Source organism: Petaurus breviceps, unplaced genomic scaffold (genome assembly GCF_028583685.1).
Source record: "Petaurus breviceps papuanus isolate PSGF00001 unplaced genomic scaffold, PetGlider_PUasm1.0 184, whole genome shotgun sequence".
Classification (NCBI taxonomy): Eukaryota; Metazoa; Chordata; class Mammalia; order Diprotodontia; family Petauridae; genus Petaurus; species Petaurus breviceps.
Window position 1 is genome coordinate 5,561,148 of NW_027185793.1, and position 20,015 is coordinate 5,581,162.

Below are 20,015 nucleotides of genomic sequence, written 5' to 3' on the forward strand. Positions count from 1 at the left end.
ATATGGTAGAACACAGTAAAATTACACAGATAATAATATTTTTTGACCTAAATGCTCTATTGTTGGGAATATCCTGCAACTGCTATTAAAACAAAATAATCATAATTCTATACAAAGTTTTCATAGTAGCCTCACAGGGAATTGGGAAAAAAAAACTATAAATAACCTAAAGATGCACAATAAAAAAGTATTTTTAAAAAATAGTTGTTTGTTTATGTAATGGAAATCTACAATACAAGAAAGACATCTGTAGAGACCTTTATGAAATAATTTAAAATGAAACTAGTAGGTCTAGGATAATGGAAAATTGGCCAAAGTACTGTGTTTCCCTGATAATAAGACACTGTCTTATTATTTTTTTGGACAGAAAAACACCAGAGGGCTTATTTTCAGGGGAGTGCTTATTTTAATGAACATTGACAGCAATTTTTAATAAACAGGTAAATGTGAACAAAAAAATGTACCTTTATTCAATAAGCAAATCACTGGGGAAGAACAGGATGACGCGCTCACTGCTGCAGCTCTGATTGGATGCAGCTCGGAGCGTGGCGTGTGTTTCACCCGGGGGGGGTGCATACAGAGGGTACCATAATGTAGCATGTAGCGCAGGGGATCACCTTCACTACAGTAGCAATCTCAATAGGGCTTATTTTCGGGGAAGGGCTTATTTTAGAGGAATCTTACACAGTAAGGGGAGGGCTTATTTTCGGGATAGGTCTTATTATTGGGGAAACACGGTAATATGTATTTTATTACATGTGTATATTATATGTATGTAAGTATATTATATATGTGTATTTATATATATGTGCGTGTATTTATATATATATATTTATATGTATGTATATGTGTATATATATTATATGTGTATATTATATGTATATAAGTAAATTAGAATTAATGGATGCAAAATTTTGGTGGGTTTTTATTATAAATAGTTCTATGACAATAATACTATGATAATTATATGGAATAGATGAATTTAAATTTCAATGGCCCTTTAGCAAGTTGTTATTCATATTTATATTCAATGTTAGTTATTTAGTACTATATTATGTATGTGTTTGTGTGCATGTACCTACACATGCATTGGTATGATAAATCCAGCTCAGACTGGGATGGGTAATTTTTAAGTCTGAGTATCTATACCTCGAATTTGGCAAATGCTAGAAATCAAGGCTTAATTCATTATTTTATTGATTACCTAGGCTTAAGAAAGTGATGGAGAAAATGTTAATAATTTAGATTAAACTTAAAAATGCATTGTCAAAGATCAGGTAATTAAACATTTGTCAGAACATCACTGCATATGTATATAGTGATATATCCAAATATATGTGTACACATGTGTGCATATGTGTATATAGAAATGAATATTTGTCTGCATACATACATGAATATTTAAATATGTATGTGTGTGTATAGTATTAAAACTTAACACTGACATAATGAGAATACTACACTTTGATCAGGTAAGATTTATACCAGAATGCAAGACTCGTTCAATATTAGGAAAACTATCAGCAAAATTCATTGTGTCAACAGCAAAACAAACAGAAACCATATGGTTGTCTCCATAGATACAGAAAAAATCTTTTGACAAAACACAACACCCATTTCTATTGAAAACACTGGAGAGCATAGGAATAAATGAAGCCTTCCTTAAAATGGTAAGTATCATGTACCTAAAACAATCAGTAAGCATTAAGTAATGAGGATAAGCAAGATGAATTTCCAATAACATCAGGGTAAAACAAGAATGTCCACTATCACCACTGTTATTCAATATGGTACTAGAAATGTTAACTTTAGCAATAAGAGAAGAAAAAGAAATCAAAGGAATTAGTAACAGGCGAAGAAGAAACTAAGTTATTGCTCTTTGCAGATGATATGATAATATACTTAGAGAATCCTAGAGAGTCAAGTAAAGAACTATTTGAAACGATGAACAGCTTTAGCAAAGTTGCAGGATAAATAATAAACTCACATAAATCCTCACCATTTCTGTATATTTCTAACAATCCAAAAGCAAAAGATAGAAAGAGAAATTCCATTTAAAGCTACTTTAGACATTATAAAACATTTGGAAGTCTACTTTGACAAAAAAAAAGAAATAATAATAATATTTCTACCTTAGTGTAGCAGCAAGCACCCTGACATACCCAGGGTGGCTGCCAACACAGGTTCTTAGATCTGCTTTTCTAAAGAAAAGCAACTCAAAATGGGTTAATAATCTTGCTTTAATCAATCAAACATATCATTTACCTTGTTCAGGGTAAAAAGTCAGCACCCTGAACTTCAGAGTATACAGACAAAAGTTACAAGAAAACAGAAAAACATATTAAGCAAACAGATCTCGAACTGCCTTGACCATTACATCCTTACCTAGTCAGTTACCAGAGAGGTTTTCAAAACCTGGGGGCTCTCAATGGCTGCCCAGAGTCTCATCTGCTCAAATTACACCACGCTTCTCCAAATGAACCCCAAAAGAAAGTCTCACATCAGGGATTACATAGCCTTCTCTTGGGTTAGAAAATGTAACAGCCCTCTTGACCCACTGCCCAATCACAAAGCACAAAGGTGTGGGTGTTCCTGAAAAACAAGCCTCCCACCACAGGCTCCAGGTGCACTTAACCTAGGGGCAGGGAAGATCTTAAAACTTTACCTTCCTATAACACTGAGTTTATTTATTCAGTGCCATACCAATCAAACTACCAAAATTATTTTTTTTAGAATTAGAAATCATCCTTCATTCTTCACTTTCCCTAAACTTCCATATAATAAATCATCAGATCTTTATCTTCATTTCTCAATTCAAATGTTCTGTCCTGCAGTTAGGTTCTCATCTCCTATTCCCTGGACAAGAAATCCTCCTAATTATCACACTTTCTCCAGCTTCTCTCCCTCCAATCCATACTACACAGAATTCTTCACAATATAGAAATATTAAATAGGGAATAATGTATTCTGTAGTGTTTGTGGAACAAATATGTATTTAAATACATATGTAGGGTCCTCTTGGGTTAATTACATAATTAGCTGCCATGTTCCTTTGTTCCTAATCTACTCCATTCATACACCTCTAACATTTTAAAAACTAATGGAAATAAATGTTATGAGCTATAATAGTGTTATGTACCAATCATTCTTTACTTTTCTCATTATTTCCCTTGAATTTCCAGACCTGTTTTTCCCCTCAAATGAATGTTGTTATTATTTTGTCTAGTTCTATAAAGTAACCTTTTAGTAGTTTGAGCGACATATTACTAAATTTGTAAATATATTTATGTAGAATTGCCATTTTTATTATATTGATGCAGGCCAGCCACAAAAAATTAATGTCATTCCAGTTATTTGTCTTCTTTTGCTTCGGTGAAAATATATTTTGTAAGTGTATTTATGTGTCATGAGGGTTTCTTTGTAATTTGACTCCCAGGTATTTAAACCAATCACTCAATAGCTTGTACATTTTTAATACTATTGAATCTAATTTCTCTTGATTGGAAATGGTTTCTTAGCTACAATAACATTTCTTTATATCTTTTAAAGAACTTTGTTATTTATTTTTAACCTTCTTTTCAAATTCTGAGCTTCAAATTTTCTCCCTGACTCTCCTCACCCACTGACTGAGAAGGCAATAAATATGATATCAATTATATATATGAAAGCACTCAAAACATATTTCTATATTAGCCACATTGCATAAAAACAAAATCAAAAAAGCAAAGTCAAAAAATTATACTTCAATTTTTACTCAGAGTTCATCAGTTCTCTCTTCAGAGGTGGTTATTTTTTCATCATGAATCCTTTGGAATTGTCACTGATTATTGTATAGATCAGAGTAAACAAGTGTTTCACAGTTACTCATCATTTCAATATTGCTATTACTGTGCACAAAGATCTCCCAGTTCTCCTTACTCAACTTTACATCAGTTTATACAGGTCTTGCTAGTTTTTCCCCCCTGAAACCACTCCCATTATCATAATAGTATTCCATTACAGTAATATGTCACATTTTCTCAATTGATAAGCTTCTGCTCAATTTCCACTTCTTTGCTGCCACAAAAAAGCTCCTATAAATATATTTTGTACACAGAGGTCCCTATCTTTTTTCTTTGTTCTCTTAAGGCAGTTAAAAGGAATTTACATAGACAGATGACATAAATATGAGTCAATTGTTTTGAAATGATCTTCATTAAAAATGGAGTGAGAAAAAGTGATGAGCTAGAGAAAAAGAAGGGAGAGGTAGAATGAGGAAATTTTTCTCACAAAGATATGTAAGGAAAACATTTTACTTTGGGGGGCGGGGTGGGAATTGGGGAATGTTTAGATCCAGAAGTTAATATCAGTTCACTACTCCACTAATTGTTTTATGTGAGAAAAGTTTTCCCTTTCTACCTCTCTCTTCCCTTTGCCCATTTCTCCCAGTGAATGTTTCTTTTCTCACTCCACTTTTTAAAATCATTCTAACACAATTGACCCACACCTATGTCCTCTGTCTTATGTAAACTCCTTTTTACTGCCCTAATAATAATTAAGTAAATAGGAATTACATTAATCATCTTCCCATTTAGGAATATAAACAGTTTAACCTTATTGAGTCCCTTATGATTTCTCTTTCATGTTTACCCTTTTATGCTTCCTTGACTCTTGTGTTTGAATGTCAAATTTTCTCTTCAGTTCTGGTCTTTCCATCAGGAATACTTTAAACTCCTCTATTTCTTTAAATATTCATCTTTTACTCTGAAGGAAGGTTTATAGTCAGTTTTCCAGGATAGTTTATTCTAATAAATTGATAGAGCCGCGAGTGTGAGAGACACTGCGGCAGTCACAAGATGTCGGAGAGGGTGCATGTGACCTCTGAGGGGCAGGAGCTTGGAGATGTGGAGGCAGACTCTGCTGAGCCGAAAAGGCCGATGTGGCATTGAACGTGCCTTATCAACACAGACTCCTCTTAACACATACTCCTTTGCCCTGCACTTGGGAGATTGCATGATTGGCTCCCACTTGGCATGTGACAGTAAGAAGAATGATAAGGATATTAGGGAAAAAGCAAGGGGAGGCTCCCCCCCCCCTCTCTTTCCCTCTCTGTCTGTCTGTCTGTCTGTCTGTCTCTCTCTCTGTCCCACTCTCTCTGTCCCACAGTTCCATTCTGCTTTGTTCTGATGGCCACACTGTTAAGATGTAACTGAATAAAGAGCAGCCTCGCTTGGCAACCTCCGTGTCCTTGGGTGTTCTGTGGGGGTAAGTTCTTCTTGGAGACAAGAAGCCAGAGACATCCGAAGACCGGGAATAAGATAAGACAAGGCTGGAGCTGGGAAGGAGAGCCCAGCAATAAATAATAGTAATCCCTTTGATTTCCAGAAGATGATGCTCTAAGCCTGCTGTCCCTTAAACGTTGAAGTTGCTAATTTTTTTTTTCAATCTGCAATAGTTTTATTGTAACAGAGAAACCAGTTTGCAAAAGGCCTACATGATTACAGGGAAGAATGATCTTTTCAAGGTTAAATTTTGAACTTGGCCAGCAACACAGAGAAGCTTATTGCCACAGTTCAAAATGTTCATCTCCCAGGAATGATTGACCCATACAAAGGTATCAAGAGACAGGGTATTTATTGCATAGGTACAATGATGAGGTCTGGTGGGGTGGTGTCAGAAAGAGGGACAATTAAAAACTTTACATGGATGCAGATATTTCTCTTCCATCTTTTGTTGAGAAAGGGAAGGAAAGAACATCCTCATTTCTTAAATTACATTTTACTTATTTCTCCAGATATATGTATCCTGATACAAAGGATCTAAAGGTTAATTCAAGCAGAGGTAGGGAAAGAAAGTAGAGCAGATTTGGATATTTGGGTCAAAGGGAAAGGAGAGCAATAAAAATGAAGGAGGAGAAGAAAATTTAAAAAGTCTTATATGTCCAATGGGTGAGAGCCACCTCCCTTTTCTGTTATTTCTTGAATCCAAGATGTTGCACAAGAGCAGCACCTATGATTTTCAAAAATAAACTGTGATCTGAGGTCTCTCCATCATTCATGGAAGGCCAATAAGAGGTGGGAGTTAGAACTAGGAAAGACATCTTTGGAATTGTTTTAGTGCCACAGAGATTTCTGTTGTGTGTGCTAAGTGATATTCATTACCTAGATTAAAACTCTTGAACAACATTGTAATGCTAGGACATCTGAGACTAGGGGAAGGAGAAAGAGAGAGAAAATCTGGTTTCAAGGTGGGATTATCAGTAGAGCTACTGTAAATATAAACTGTTTTGGAAAAGTTGTGGAGAATGAGTTGGGAAATTTGGGTTGACCACAAAGCTCCAAAGAGGAGCTTTAACCTACTTACAGGTTTTTTTCTGAGATACTTTCAATGACTAAACATTAAGCATTGTGGTTGGGAGAAACTCTCACACCATTCCTATCTTTTCCAGCTCAATCATCTCTCTGAATCTGAAACAGCAGAGTATGAAGGTGGCAAGGTCATGTCTGTTCCATCTCACCAGGGAGAAATATTTGGTGACTTGGTGAATGGCATGGTCAAGGCAAGCCATCCTGCATTGCCTGATGCAATCTCTCTTACAGAAATGCTGCCATCTTTTGTCATATTGATGGAGAATTCCTTGGTCAGTTATTCTACCTGCTCAGGTTTCAGGACTGTGAAGCAAAATGTGACAATCTGGTCATAAATGTGCTGTCAATTGTAGTACAATCCCTGTTTCTTGAGGTTGGAAACCAGCTGGGTGTACATGCTAATGACCTGATCTATCATGTCTTTTACCCCTTTCAACTACTGACTCCTCGAATTAGGACTATTCAGGATAATGGAGTCAATTCAGGTCCTACTGAGGGAGAGGAGGTGTTGGAATACATGGGACAAATCAGGATTTTTAACGGGACTCTACCCTTTTGTTTTCATCAGCATTTTTTTTTTTGCTTTTTTGGAGGGCATTAGGGTTGTGACTTGACATTAACTTGACTTAATATGGCTAGTTTTTGTGTTAAGTGTCTGAGGCCGAATTTTAACTCAGGTCCTCCTGACTCCAGGGCCGGTGGTGGAATTAGGGTTCAGTGCGGAAACTAATTCAGTGCGCCACCCAGCCACCCCTTCATCAGCATTTTTACAAGCTATAGAAAAGGCTCCCACAAATCAATATGCAGGTCGATGTTGCTGGCATATGACTGACAGAGAGAGAGAGAGAGACATTAATGTCTAAAGTGGCAAACAGCACAGGCACCCTTGTTGCCATCTCCTCTGGCAAAGTCTTGATATGCCATGTCACAAAATGGAAGGAATTTCCTTTGCTTTACCACAAATGCTATTTCTTTCTACTATTTAGAAAGAGGATTAACTCCACTGGGGTTGTGAGCACAGGCATGCAGAAAGATGGCACTTTGTTCTGGGATTTTATAAATTTCTTCCATAGCTCCAGTAAAGTCAAAGCCACAAGTCATGGGGTTCTACTAGTGACAGCCATTCAGCTGAATGCCAGCATCCATGAAGATGGGGACATGATTTCCCCAGAATGATTTTGGAAGATCTATGCCTTTTTTTTCTCTTTGCTGGTCCAAACTTTGATTCAAGGCATTATTTTAAAGCTGTTTGGAGGGGACTATTGAAAAAGATAAGCTAGGTGGAAAGGTCAGTATCTAATCTACCATCTTCCTGAATTTCTCTCTCTGGTTAATTTGTTTCGTACAATGCCACTTTACTAAAGCCATCAATTCAAATATTGTATTTTTATTACTTTCCTTGGGATCTGTAAAGATGGGATCTCTCATTTGTAAGTATGTTTATTTCTATCTTCTTTGATTATTTCTATTCTCTCAATTTCTATTGTTTTATTTTTGTTCACTAGCTAGACAATGGTTTGTGTTCTTTTTTTCTCTAAAATAGCATAAAAATCTTTAAAGTGAAAAAAAAAACATAGCAATACCCCATCCCTTCTGTTGTGGAAAAGATAGACAGGAATTTGACCTAACAGAAACCAACATAGAAAACAAAGCAGCAGACTCATTGAAAACAGAATATAGAATCAGTATTATCAATCCACATGTGTTTTTTGTTCATATATCCGACCTACATATGCATCTCTCAATGACTTTGTACTACCCACATTGCCATATTCATTGTGTGTGTCCTTACACACATATTCTCACAGGTCTGTATTTCTCACTAATGCACACACATACACACACACACACACACACACAAACACTTATGGGACAGAATTTCCAAGGGTGTTGGAGGAAATGTGTTGCTACATCGAAAGGTAAAAAAATACTCTGTCAAGTCATTGAATTAATTTTCTTTGAACTAATTACATACTGTGGCTGACCACTAAAGATAAACACATTGCTGAGGAATCATGAAATCTTTCAGGTTATGTAGGTATCTGAATTAACTTGTACTTGAAATAAAATTAACTGGATGACACATCCTGTGTATTGGGGGATGCCATAAGGCAGAATATATGCTTTATTTAGGAAACAATTTTAAACAAATTATTCTTATATGTGAATTGTTTCGTCTAAGTGCTTTGAAATTGTGACAATGCCAGTTAGGCTGAAAACTGTCCCTACAATTATCTGAGAGGAGACAATAATGTTAGTGGGTGAATTAAGTCTTTAGCTTATTTCTCATATTTCTAATCTACATCTTTAATAGAGTTCTGACTACTGCTATGATTCATTAAGCTGTGACAAGAATGATTCACATGATTATTTGTATCAATAGGCTTTATACAGTTTGGCAGAATACACTTTAATTTTTTTCAATTTCCAGGTATTAGTCCATCTCAGTTCTATGTTCCTCAGGGTTGTCTTTGCCTGATCGAAGAATCATACTATAAAAAAGTGATGCTGTCAGAGGAATGACATCTACCATAAGCAGATTAGATGTTTTTCTCTTAAACTGTATTGAAATCATTTCTAGCCATGCTTTGTATAAGGGATTAATCCATTCTTATAGTTTTCTTGTGGCCTATATATAAAAGTGAGAGGTCAAGGGATTCAGTCTTCCTCCCCAATACTTGAAACAAGAGTGATGTGACATTCAGGCCAATAGGGAGTCAGAGAGATTGTGCCCAAATACACTAATTCGGTCTCTATTTTTTGAAATTAAATTTTTATGTATTTTTAGTTTACATCATTCGTTCCCACAAGATTTTGAGTTACAAATTTTCTCCCAATCTTTCTCCTACCCAACACCCCAAAACAGTGATCCCACGGTATACCCCCTTACCCAATATGCTCTCTCCTATATCCTCTCCCATTCCTCCTCTGACTTTCTGGTAGGGCAAGATGGATCTCCATAGTACAGTGCCTATATATCTTATTTCCCAGTTTCATGTAAAAATAATATATATATTTTAAAAGTTTGATTTTAAAACTTTGAATTCTAGATTATTTTCCTTTCTCCCTCATCACCCACGCTTACTGGGAAGATAAACAATTTAATAGAAGTTGTTCATGTGTAGCTATGCAAAATATTTCCATAGTGGATATATTGTGAAAGACATACTATATTTCTCTCAATCCTATCCTGCCACCCCCCCCCACACTTGTTCTATTCATTACTTTGACCCTGTCCTTTTTCAAAAGTGTGTGATTCTAACTACCCTCCCCCTGATTCCACCCTTCCCTCCATCATGCCCCTTCTCATCCTTGTGCTCTCTACTCTCCTATAGGGATTGATAACCTATTGAGTGTGTATGTCATACCCTCCCTAAGTCAAATTCAATGAGAGTAAGGTTGACTCATTCCCTTTTGCCTTCCTATTCTCCTCCATTGTAACAGTTATCCCTTGCCTCTTCTATATGAGATAGGTTACCCCATTCTGTCTCTCCCCATCTCCTCTCATTATATTCCTCTCTCACCTCTTAATTTCACATCTTAAGTATCATCCCTTCCTATTAAGTTAGTCATGTGCCCTCTCTTTATGTATACCTGTACACTTATATACACAGACTCACATATGTATTCATATGCCCATACACTCTCCTATATAGACATATATATGTATGTATATATACATATATGCATTTTAATTACCTTCAACTATTCTCATACTGAGAAAGGTTTAATAAGTTACAGTTATCGTTTTTCCATGTAGGAATGTAAATAGTTCAACTTTGATAAGTTCTTTATGATTTCTTTTCCCTGTTTACCTTCTCATACTTCACTTGCTTCTTGTATCTGAATTTCAAATTTTATATTTATCTCTGGTTTTTTCATCAAGAATGTTTGAAAGTTCTCTATTTCATTGAATGATCATATTTTTCCCCTGAAATTTGATACTCAGTTTTTCCAGGTAGGTGATTCTTGGTTTTAATCCCAGCTCCTTTGATCTCCAGAATATCAAATTCCAAGCCCTTTGATTCCTCAATGTAGAAGCTGCCAGATCCTGTGTCATCCTGAAGGTGTTTCCAAAATACTCAAATTCTTCTTGTTCTTCTTGTTCTTATTCTTCTTCTTGTTCTTCTTCTTCTTCTTCTTGTTCTTCTTCTTCTTCTTCTTCTTCTTCTTCTTCTTCTTCTTCTTCTTCTTCTTCTTCTTCTTGTTCTTCTTCTTCTTCTTCGCAATCAGGGTTAAGTAACTTGCTCAAGGTTACACGGCCAGTTATTTCTGGGTGTGGTGCTGAGTGTCTGAACCCGGGATTTGATCTCCATATCATCCCAACACTGGAGCCGGTGCTCTTACTTGCTGAGCCACGTGGCCGCCCCTTCAAATTGTTTCTTCTTGACTGCTTGTAATTTCTTTATCCTAGATCTGGGACTTCTTGAACCTGGCTATAATAATCCCAGGAGTTTTCTTTTGGGGATCATTTTCAAGAGATGATAGGTGGATTCTTTCAACCTCTATTTTGCCTTCTGGTTCTAAAACATCAGAGAAATTTTCCTTGAGAATTTCTTGAAAATGATTTCTAGGTTCTTTTGTTGATCGTGACTTTCAGATAACCCAATAATTTTTAAATTATCTCTCTTGGATCTCTTTTCCAGGTGAGTGGTTTTCCTATTGAGATATTTCACATTACCTTCTATTTTTTCATTTCTTTGGATCTGTTTAATAGTATCTTGATTTTTCATAAAGTCACCAGCTTCCATTTGCTCCAATCTAATTCTGAAGGAATGATTCTCTTCAGTAAGCTTTTGAGATTTTTTTCCAACTGCCAAATTTGGCCTTTTAATGCATTCTTCTTCTCATTGCCTTTTTGAGCCTCTTTTGACATTTGAGTTAGTCCACTTTTTAAGGTGTTATTTTCTTCACTCAGTTTGTTTACTCTCTTTTCATGATTTGCTTGCATAATTCTCATTTCTCTTCCTAATTTTTCCTCTTCTTTTCTTATTTTTCAAAATCCTTCTTAAGCTTTTCTATGGCCTGTGACCAATTCATATTTTTCTTGAAAGCTTTTGGTGAAGGAGTTCTGACTCTGTTGTCTTCCTCCTGTTCCATGCTTTGATCCTTTTTGTACCCCAAATAGGAATCTACGGTTTGACTGCTGTGCTTGCTTTGCTTCCTTTGATTGCTCATACTGCCACTCAATTACTTGACTTTTTAGCTTTTTGCCACAGTAGGACTCTGGCTCCAGCGAGGAGAGCTTTGTCCCAAATAACTGGGTTTTTCTCAGCTGCTGGAATTATTAGTTGGGTTCCCTCTCAGAAGTCTCCACAGGCCGTGGCACCTGGTAACACACTCCAGGACCTCTACCCAAGACAGCGGTCCTTATCCAAGCAGGTTAAAGAAAGAGCATTTACCCATCAGAATGGTTGCTTGGTACCCCTACTATCTGAAGCCTAGGAGCTTTGAATGGCCATGTGGGGGAGCTTCACAGCCACCTCACATCAGCTGCTTCTCGGGGCAGAGGTCATGCTGTGCTCTCAGACCCCCTGTTTCCAAAGTCTCCACTGACCTTTTACTTTGCCTTTGTCATTTATGGGTTGACAATTCTAGAAGTTGCCCAGCTGCTAGTGATTCATGTCCCTAAGTCTCTCCTATTGCAGCTATTTGGGGCCACCCTGGGGCTAAAACCACAGGCTCATGTAGGTCTGGGCTCTGCTCCCAGCACACTGTTAGACCCTTTCTGCTGGCCTGTCAGGCTGCCTTTAGTGGGAGATTTATATCTCTCTCTCACTTTTTGGGTTCTGTAGTTTGTTTAGAGTCATATTTTATAGGTTTTTGAGGTGATTATGGGGGGAGTTCAGGAAGCTTTCCTGCTTCTATGCTTCCATCTTGGCTCCACCCCCAATTCTTTCCCTATGTTGAAATAATTTTCTATACTTTGGTTTTGTTGTTGTTGTTGTTGCTTTTTGGAGTGCAATGGGGGTTAACTGACTTGCCCAAAGTCACATGGCTAGTAAATCTATCAAGTGTCTGAGGCTGGATTTGAACTCAGGTCCTTCTGACTTCAGGGCCAGTGCTCTATTCAACTGTGCCACCTAGCCATGCCCTATTTTGTATGTTTTGGCTAAGAAAATTTGCTTTTGTTAATTGTTAGGTAGACGACAAGTATCCCATTTCATTCTAATCCTGAATCAGAAGAATTTAATTAAATTGAATCAGGCCTGGTTGAACCTATCTTCATTGACATTATCCTGTTGTGACAGAGAGGATATCTGAACATTGTATATGGGAGATGGAGGGCACACATTAGAATACTGAGGCCACATCATTTAGTGAATATAGATCTGGATTAAGAAATGGTATGGGGGTGTATGGGGTTTTCAGGGAGGACTTGTACCTCTGATATGAGGGATCTCAAACACTTTTCAAGGACAGTTTTCCATTACTGGTGTCCACCTCATAGCCACTTTCTACCTGCACCTCCAAAAAGATGTAGCATGCTCAGCAGTCATAGCCTGGTAAAACTATCTCAGCAGTTGGGATAAACCACGTTGAGGGTAACCAACATTTTGCAAACCCATCAGGGAATGAGGGGATTTTCTAACCCAAGCATTTGAAAGCTTCCCCAGGGAAATAAGTGTATGTGAACATTTTGTTTCAACAGGCCATGAAGGTGGAGGAAGCAGACTCTGTGAATCCTTAGACCTTGGTCAGACATTAAAGATGCTAAAGTAAGACACTACATCCAGAGCCATCTCCAGTCATATTGACTTTTGCTTTGCAACTGGGCTCTGATAACTGGAAGAAAGAGTGAGAATGATAAGTTCACTCTGCCTCACTTAAATCCAGATTATGCATGATCTTTTTACTACTTTATTTTTTTGCTATTCAACAATTTTACAATTTTATCACTTCCTTAATTTACTATTAAACTACTTAGCTATTTTATTATTTTACTGTTATTTTTTCTTATTATTTTACAAACATCAAGTCCTATGGCAAAAGGCAAGTGATGAAGCAGCAGGTATAGATACAATTGGAGCTGCAGGTTCAACCTTGCACACAGGCACAGAGTTATCTTCTTATTTTACTGAATCAGCAGTTGGATTTGGCAGTCCTCTTGGCTTCTGAGTTGCTTTCTTAAGGACTGTGCTGCACTTAGCACCTCCTGGTATGAGGAAGGGGCTAGAAAATATACCCTAAAAATTGTGTTTTTCACCTAACCCTTTCCTGCTTACAGCAGCACATAGGGATCCCACTCTGTAGACAAAACACAAAAATATTTATAAAAACTTTTGCAAATATGATTCTACTCAATTTGTGCAAGTTTATGAACAAGAAATCCCGTTGACATGAGAGATAAACAGCTTTTATTGTGAGAGAGCTCAGCAGGTATTGCATACCACTAGCAGGCCTGAGTGAAACAAAGTTGCCAAATGAAGGTCAGCTTGCCAAAGTCAGAGCTGGATACACATTTTTCTGGTGTCTCTACAGTGAAGAGGAGTGCTGGGAAGCTGGTGGAGGTTTTGTAATTATAAAAACTTATCTAGTAAACATGCTTGTAATCTTCCCCAAAGGAATGAAAAATAGACTCATGATAATATAATTGCCACTAGCAGGAAAGCTCTAATGCTACCAGCATTAATGCATCTGCTCCCACCATGATCAACACTGATGAATTAAAAAATACATATGAAAATCTGGAAACCTTTATCATCAGTGTTCCAAAAGAGTACAGTCTTGTAATTCTGGACAACCTCAATGCCAGAGCAGGCAAAGAATATAAAAAATAACAGGGAGTCTTTGGGAGGAATGGAGTCAGAAATAACAAGAGTAACAATAACTTGTGTGTCTCATGACCTTTCCATCTTTAATACTGATTTCTGTTTACTTCAGCTCAACAAAACTTCTTGGATGCACCCTTCCTGCAAACACTGATATTTATTAGACTATAGAATTGTAAGGAGAAGAAACAGAGAGAAATTGAGAGTGCTAAAGTTTATATGTGGTGCAGAATACTGGACTGATCATAGACTTATCCTCTCCAAGCTAAATATTCGCATTCAACAAAAGCAGTGTCCCAAAGACATGAAAACTATGAGAAAATTCAAAGTAAACAGATAAGAGTGCTTCTCTAGGGGTGAACAGTTTTTGTTTGTTTGCTTATTTAACTGATCTGGAGAGAAATCTGAGCCAACAGACTCTTGGTAACAATGGATCAACAAAGAAGTGGGAAGCTTTCAGAAATTTGTTGCACAGCATCCCATTTTCTCATCTGGGGCAGAACATTCACAAATATCAAAGTTTTCTTGATGAAAATGATGGGGAAGTTCAGAAGCTGCAAAAAGAAAAACAAGAACCTCACCAGGATTGCCAGCAGGATAGTTCATCCATCTCTAAGAAGTAGCTTTTAATTCCATCAAAGGTAAAGTACAAATAAAGCTTAGTGAAATGTGGGATTCTTGGATCAGAAAGAAGGCAGATGAAATTCAGTTTTACACTGATAGCAATAATCCAAAGCATTTTTATGATGCCTTTTTGCATCAAAGACCTATGGGACATCTCAACAACTCAGCGCTGATGAGACCAATACTGATCAGCAAGAAGGATATGATCTTTGAAAAATGGTTTGAACACTTCCATAGTGTTCTTAGCAGACCATCATCAACCAATGCTGAAACCATTAACTGTTTTCCTCATGTCAATCTATCTCTAGCTAAAATTCCAGCAGAAGAAGTTATTTTGAATACAATTAGGCTGGTCTTATTTGGCAAAGCACTTGGTACTGATTCAATGCCAAAAGAGATCTGTAATTTAGGCAGTTCTCTACTCATATGAAAAAAAAAACTGATGAAAATCTTCTGGGTTCTACCTTAAGATGAGATTATTCCTTAGGAAATTGATAATACTTCTACTGCCCAATTCTATAAAGCACAAAGAAAGAGTTTATCCTGTGACAACCAGGGAGGGGGTGTCTCTCTTTAGCCATTGCTAGCAAGATTATTGCCATGAGTCCTCCTGATGAGGGATGGCTGTAATAGATTCAGCAGGAACTCTGATCTTAATCTAAGACCAGAAAGCCTGTGAATCAGACTTGAAAGAATTCAGCCCAAGCCAACTTGGAGTCAGAGCTGTAAAAGTTCATTGTACGCTTTACAGCGGGCAGGGGTCCTTAGAGGACTTGCAAGTTTATTGTTAGGCTGTACAGTGGGCAATAGTCCTTTAGGGGACCTGCAACCTTAAAGGGGTAGAATTAAGGATTTTATAGAATAATCCATTGTAGAACCCCTGCTAATTATGCTAACTAGGTGATTAAGGGTGGGATTAGGGAGGAGTTAAAGTGGGGACAATGTTTAAAGGAACATGCATTTTAATGTAACTTTGCAGGCATATTGCCCATAATTCACTGGGAAAAGGCCAATGGGGGAGGGGGGGCTACCTGGAGGTGTGGTTTTAGGCTTGAAACGTCGCTAAGTCAGCTAATGGTCAAGGGCTGACTGACTCATCAGTGTCATTTTGACAAGATTGATGTCTGGGAACCAAGGCTAATGGAGACTCAGTGTATGGATAATAAGCTAAGGAGTTAACCCAGAGATAGGGTCCTGAAGGATTTATTGAGGCAGCCAAGGAGTCAACCTAGAGACAGGGTACTGAAGGATTCATGGGGGCAGTGGGACACTATACAAGGGGGAGATAATAGTTGCCTAAACTGGAATGTTTATAGATACTTTTGTGAAGGATTCACAGGTGTAGCTTGTCACTGTTCCAAGCTGAGATAAACAATTCATGAGTTGTTGCTGGGCAGAGTTAATGCTCTGAAGCTGGGGAGCGGGGTGTGAAGTGTGATTTTACAAACTGCTTTTACAGACTGATGTTACAAATTGGTATTACAAATTGATGTTACAAACATAGATCCCAAGCACTCCTTAGTAGACTGATAATTCACCTGGAAGACGGTTATCAACTCAGGAGAGTGTGGCTTCAGAAAAGACCATAGAATAGTCAACATGGTGCTTGTTGCCTGATAACTTGAAGAGAAATACCAGGAGCTGAACAGAGGTCTGCACACAAGGTTTATCAATATAACCAAGGCATTTGATACTGTCAATTGCAAGGACATATGGAAGTTCATTGTGAAATTTGGTTGCTCAGAGTTTGTGAGTATTCTATGGCAGTTTTATGATGGCATACTTGAATGGATTCTGTATTCTGGATAACACTATCACACTTTACAATGGAGTGAAGCAGGACTCTGTCTTTGCTACTTGTTTGTTACCATGATTTTCTTCAGGGATGTTGTCAGGCACCATCAATGAGGACAAAAATGGCATTAAGGTCAATTATTGCCCTTATGGCTAGGTTTTCAACTGGAAAAGGCTACAGACTAAGATTGAAGTGGAGGAGAAATTGTTGTGAGACTGTTCACGAATGATTGTGCCCTCAATGTAACTTCTGAGGCTAAGATGAAACAAAAGTATGGATGGATTCTCTGCCACTTGTGCTAATTTTGGCTTAACAATTAACACCCAGGAAATACAGGTTCTCTACTAGTCAGAACCACACCATGCATACTTAGAATAATCAGTAGAAAATGGAAAAACTCTGAACTCTGTCATTAAATTTACTTATATTGCTGGCTTATTTTCCAGGGATACTCACATAGATGGTGAGGTTTACACACACATTGCCAGCAGGCAAGGAGACACTGAAAGAATGTGTGTGAGGGAATGTGGATTAGGCTCCTTACCAAACTGATGATCTACAGATTTTGTATACTGACCTCATTGTTGTATGCTTATAAATCCTAGACCATCTATCAGCACAATTCCAGAAAACTGAATTACTTCAGTTTGAATTGTTTTAAGAAGATTCTGAAGATCACCTAGCAAGATAAGTTACCATAAACAAAGGTCTTTTCTCAAGCTAAACTTATTTATCTAAACTCTAATTCAGATAATCCTACTCAGATAGGTTGGGTATGCTATTCAAATACCAAATTTTCTTCACAAATATTCCTCACAAATAGTCATATGGGTTGTTTGTGCCCTACCTGTAGTAGAGCCTTTTGGGATCATATTGGTTTGATCACCCACTACTGGGCAAATTGTACGTTGATCCCAACTTCCTGATGCCATTTTGGTCTTCTTCAAGCATGGATGCGCAACAACAAGAGGTGGTAAGACCTGGTTTCAAGTTCTGCCTGTGGCTCATATTAACTGTGAGGACCTGAGCAGACTATCATAACCTGTCACTACTCTGAGCAATATTCTATGTTTAAGTTAGAAATTTGTTTTAAAACTGCTTTATCAGTAATAGAAGGGAAGATAGATGATTAGGTCAATAAATGGCTCAGTGGATAGAGTGCTGATCTCAGAGTCAGGAAGAACTGAGTTGAAATCTATAAATGGACAATTACTAGCTGGGTGACCCTGGGAGAGTCACTAAATTTCTGGTTGCTTCCTACTGGTGAAGGTAATGCCAAACCACTTCAGCATTTTTGCCAAGAAAACATCATGGACTGCATAGCTGTGCTATGGTCCAGGGATTCACAAAGAAACTGACACAACTGAACAATACCTCACCTATACCCTTTTGGGAAGCTATATGGTGCAGTATATAAAGTGTCAGGTCTAACTAGAGTCAGTAAGACTTATCTTTCTGAGTTCAAGTCTGGTTTCAAAAAGTTACTCTTTGTTTGACCCTAGACAAGTAGCTTAAGCATGTTTGACTCAGTTTGCTCATCTGTAAAAAGAATCGCAGAAGGAAATAGCAAATCACTTCAGTATCTTTACCAAGAAAAGCTTAAATGGGGGTGGCCAGGTAGCACAGCGAGTAAGAACAGCCCCAGGTCGGGATGACCTGGGATCGAATCTGGGCTCAGATACTTAGCACCACATCCAGAAATAACTGGCCCTGTAACTTTGAGCAAGTGACTTAACCCCAATTGCTTAAAAAAATGAAAAGTTTAAATGGAGAAATAGACATAACTGAAAAATGATTGAATTACAATAAAACAGATAATCATAGATTGGTAGATAGATAGGTACATAGATATATAGATACATACATATATACAAATAGAAGTAGGTATATATAAAGATAGAGATGAAGCTAGTGGTAAGGCACTTATTAAACACTTAAAAAGGTACGAATACAAGTATAATGATTGGTAAATGATTAGAGTGCATCACCATACTCACTTGAAGGGTCTGTTTCTAGAAGATATATGATGAGGGGGAAGAACCAGCAAAGGAAGTTTTTTTTTTTTTTACAAAGCTCTCCTAACATTCCCCTCTCAACTTTAAATAACATTTTAAAAATTACACAAATTGGATTTTAAGTGGTCAAACAGAAAGAAGTCAAACTGAGTCATGTTTCCTGTTGTTAGAAGGAAAATAGATTTTTGAAGATGAAACAGGATAAACATAAGAGAAGGCTAAATGGAAGATGTGATGGAAAATACACAGTTATCAATACTAACTGTTAAATGCAAATAAAATAAATTTGGGGGCCATCTCTAATCATTCTGGTCTATATCTTGCCACTGGACCCAGATGACTCCAGAGGAGAAAGTGAAGCTAATGGCTTTGCAAGCAGATTTTCCTCAATTCACTTACAATTCATGGCATCATGTTCCTGAGGTCATTGTCCTCTTCAAGAAAGATGAACGAACAACGAGAAGATAAACTTACCCCAAAATCAGAACTAGGTAGCAGAATATATTAGAAATCAGACCAACAATATGTTGTTTACAGACATACTTGAAAGAGGACACAAACAATTAAATAAGTGGCTGGAACCAAATTAGTTATGCATCAGTTGAAATTTTAAATAAAGGCAGAAATAGCCATCATGATCTCAGCAAAAGGTAAAACAAAAATAGACCCAATTAAAAGAGACAATCAAGGATACTACCTTTTGCTGAAGTGTACCATAGAAAATGAATTATATAATTATAAATGTATATGCAACAAAGGTTTAGCATCCAAATTCTTTAAGGAAAAATATTAAATGAATTAAAGGGGGGGATTAAGTAATAAAAATATACTAGTGGGGGCCCTTATTTTACCCCTCTCAGACCTAATAGTAAAAAAAAAATGAAAAGAAGTTAGGAAAATAAATAGAGTTTATTTTAAAGATTTAAAGACATTAAAACCTCATAAAAAGTGAAAAAATTAATATTAAATATAGCCTTTTAGCCCATAATTCAATAAAGATACATTTAAAGAAAGGTCTTGGAGGAATAGATTAAAGTTAATATTAAAAAAAATAATTTCATTGCAATAAATGAGTAGACTGACAGACGATGAAAGCAACAAAATGGTGAACTGGACCCTTTCTATAATCATCAAATTTCTTAAATCTCCACAGAATTAGAACCCAAAAAATGACAGAGAGAAGCTAACCTCCTATTGCAGACAGACTGCTAGGATGGCAGGAAGCAGCCAGGAAGCACTCCAGGAGCCCAGCCCAGCCTCCTGTGAGCTGGAGGTTTTAGCCTCAGGAAGGCCACAACCAGCCACACCAGGACTTCAGATCACCAGCAGCTGTGGTGGTTTCTAGAATTATCAACTCATAGGTACCAAAGACAAAGTGAGATGTCAGTGTAGACTTTGCAGGAACAGGGAATTCGGGAGTATGATCTGGCCTTTACCCCCAAGGTGAGAAGCAGCTGAGGCT

At 37.2% G+C, this 20,015-nt stretch overlaps 1 pseudogene; it reads right to left on the bottom strand.

Moving 5' to 3' along the window:
- Positions 1–6,403: 6,403 nt before the first annotated feature.
- On the bottom strand, positions 6,404–17,489 carry LOC138161199 (aspartate aminotransferase, mitochondrial-like; annotated as a pseudogene).
- Positions 17,490–20,015: the final 2,526 nt, after the last annotated feature.